This window comes from Diaphorina citri, unplaced genomic scaffold, assembly GCF_000475195.1.
Source record: "Diaphorina citri unplaced genomic scaffold, Diaci psyllid genome assembly version 1.1 scaffold1341, whole genome shotgun sequence".
Classification (NCBI taxonomy): domain Eukaryota; kingdom Metazoa; phylum Arthropoda; class Insecta; order Hemiptera; family Psyllidae; genus Diaphorina; species Diaphorina citri.
In genome coordinates, this window is record NW_007378769.1 from 40258 (window position 1) to 43805 (window position 3548).

General features: G+C 38.5%; 1 long non-coding RNA gene across 1 annotated transcript; it reads left to right on the forward strand.

The window, feature by feature from the left end:
- The first annotated feature begins 2002 nt into the window (after positions 1-2002).
- Positions 2003-3222, forward strand: LOC103515436. Its single transcript, XR_003393239.1, has 3 exons — positions 2003-2030; positions 2460-2540; positions 3194-3222. It is a non-coding gene; the product is annotated as an uncharacterized LOC103515436 (long non-coding RNA).
- The last annotated feature ends 326 nt before the right edge of the window (positions 3223-3548 follow it).

Genomic DNA, 3548 nt, shown 5'->3' on the forward strand with positions numbered 1-3548 from the left:
CGACGGCAGGTGATCGACGCGACAGTCGACTATGTGTGGACATGGACACACCTTAAGGAGTCGAAATCGAAACAAAAGCCATGGACCTTGAATCAGAGTCAAATGTTTATCGCTTTAGATTCTTTAGAATACAAAGATTACAAAGGATTTTCCTTGATTTTCAAGGTGGATTTTTTACCAGGGTGTTCAATCTCAAATTGAACACCCTATAAGGAGCTATTAATAATGGAATATAGCTACGTAACAGTGATGGAAAGTAATAGTGACTGCAGTACGGGAAATGGTAGGGAATATAGCGATATGTAATCGTAATAAAAGTCGGGATATTCGCGTAAATCAGAGGGAAAATTACGGTCTGTCTCTAGGTGAGACAAATATGTATGTAGCTTACACTTTTTTTATTTTATAAGTTTCCATTTATTGGTTTTTCAGAACAATTCTCTCATCCAATAAATTGTAACAAATGGTATACCCATCCGTAAAAGTCGGAGCTTGTGCCATACTTTGAAATGGAGGTAGTTTGAATTTTTCGTTAAAATTCTATAGTCTGTCTGGGGGACTTTAAACTGGAAGTAGACCACTATCGTATTCGCTTATATGAAACAAAACATGGCTGAACCAATGAGATTGAGAGATTTCTGATTGGTTCAGCCAAAAAAAAGTCACATTATCGAATACGTAAAGCTTAGTTCGGCTGGACGACTTCAAACAGGGAGGATACCAGGATACCAGCCTGAAATTTCCCTTGATGAGAAATAGCAAAGGTTGAGTGCAAAGGATATCAACTCGTAAAATTTTTGTAGCCAAAACCATTTTTTATTATTATTATTATTATTATTATTATTTTCAAGAGGTTTGACAGAGGGAACTGTAATTGCTAGGGTCCTATCGTCCCGAAATCGAAGAGAGAAGACAGGATAGGAGGAAAGCCACCCGTTCCGAGAACAAACATTATCCCATCAGGATAAAATCGGCCCCGGGCGGGAATCGAACCCGCGGCCTAGTAGCCAAACCCAAATGTCCGCAAACAATCACCCTAGGGCTGACTGAGAGGCTGACGAAAAACGCCGACCCCGTAATAGTAAACATCGGAAAAGTTCATTACATTATTCTAAAAAATATAAAATATATAATGATTGAAAAAAATATTAATAATAATAATAACGTGGGAGGGAAAAATAAAAATAAAATGTAGGTCAACCTCATCCAACCTGTTATGTAACAGGGAAATAGGGTATGCTTTCTGATACGTGCCCTCTCTCCCACATTAATTCTTCCCTCTAACCTATATTTTCCCTTTTTTCTACCCTTTATCCCTCTTTTCTTACTTCCATCTGTCTTTTCTTTCCCTTTATCTCTCTTTCTTCCCTTTGTAGCGATATTCTACCCTTTTGTTCTTATTTCCTCCCTTTATCTCTCTTTTCTTTCCTTCATCCCTCTTTCTTTCCGTTTACCCATCTATCATTCAATCTCCTTCTATCCCTTCCTCCTCTCGGAAAGAGAGAGAGAGATTTCATAGAATATCACCTATGTACTATTTTATGAGTCTGAGACTATGAGGATAAAATATTAAGACCAAAAAATATCTGAGGACACACACAAAGGCGTGGAAGAGAGAGAGAGAGAGAGAGAGAGAGAGAAAGAGAGAGAGAGAGAAAGAGAGAGAGATAGTTAAACAAGAGAGAGAGAGATGGCTAAAACATCTTCATATTTTCTCTGAAAGAGGAAAGGAGAGCGAAAACGGATAAACGCAAAGCAAGACAGAGGGGCAGAAAAAAAAGGATGGATTTAAGAGCTTTAAGTGAGTAAGAGAGAGAGGGTGGAAAAGAGAAAGAGAGATGGCTTTAAGAGGTTTGAATAACCGAGAGAGGGAAGGAGGGAGGTAGAGGAGAATAACCCAAAACGGAGGCCTAAAAACGAAAGGAAGGCAAGTAACAAGAGAGAGAGAGAGAGAGAGAGAGAGAGAGAGAGAGAGAGAGAGAGAGAGAGAGAGAGAGAGAGAGAGACTTTTTTTTTAGTTACCAACATAGGTAGGTATATACCTATTTATTTTTTAACATGTAACATTTCAACATCATTGATAGTAGTATATCACGAAGTACGCCAAAAGTAATTAAAGATAATTGGCCATTACTTCTCTTATCAAAGAGCCCCAAAATGGTATAAATACTCGTATACCCCACCCGAAGGAGTTTAAGTTGTCACTTTTTTTTTAGTTACCAACATAGGTAGGTATATACCTATTTATTTTTTAACATGTAACATTTCAACATCATTGATAGTAGTATATCACTGTCCTATAAGCTCAAGGCTTGTGTAGGACATTGATATATATAAAAAAATACAACGATATTAGGTATTTACCTAAGTTATAATGTTATAAATGAATTATTTATATTTAATTAATGTATCATTAAGGTGCATATAACTCAGTCATTTGAATTCTGCTCTTTTTCAAGGAATAATTCTGATAGATAGTTTCTACGCCGCCATGAAGTTCGTCCTATCTGGAGCCGCCATTGTTCTGTTGGCACACTGGGGTAAGTAAAACTTGAATCAAGTCTTTTTGGCCCAGCCCAGCATAGAAATAGGATATTGGTAACTAACTAACTAACTCGATATACTCGTAAAGCTTGTTTAACCAGCTTGAAGGGTAGCGCGCCCGCCTTGTATGCGCTAGCGGGGCGAAATTTATACCCAGAAAGGATCGTTCTCGGAACGGTTGGCTTTCTCCTATCCTGTCTTCCAATCTTGGATTTTAGGACGATAAAGCATTCATTGTCACAGTTTCCTCTATCAAAACTCTTCAAAAAAAGGCCATTGGGAAGATACATAGTTTCTTCTAACCGCCAGAGACGACTTCATCTAAAATCCATCGACCGGGAGTAGACTAGATAGATGTCGATCCACATGGATCGATGGCCATCGACTATGTGTGGACACACCTTTACACGGAAAATTTTACAATAAATTCTTTTCACTTTTCTTAAATTCCAGTCAGGTCCATTGGGAAGATACATAGTTTCTTCTAACCGCCACAGACGACTTCATCTAAAATCTATCGACCGGGAGTAGACTAGATAGATGCCGATTGATGTCGATCCACATCGATCGATGGCCATCGACTATGTGTGGACACACCTTTACACGGAAAATTTTACAATAAATTCTTTTCACTTTTCTTAAATTCCAGTCAGCTTGTCCCCTGTTCCCGATAGTAGAACAACGTTGACAAAGCATCCCGTACCTTCTCTGACAACCTTCGATACAGCTAAGACAACTTCAAAGCCAATCAATGAAACCACCACAAAGAAACCCGTCCCTCCTATTACATATATAACAACACCAAACTTAAATACAACTTTATCGACCGGGAGTAGACTAGATAGATGTCGATCCACATCGATCGATGGCCATCGACTATGTGTGGACACACCTTTACACGGAAAAATTTACAATAAATTCTTTTCACTTTTCTTAAATTCCAGTCAGCTTGTCCCCTGTTCCCGATAGTAGAACAACGTTGACAAAGCATCCCGTACCTTCTC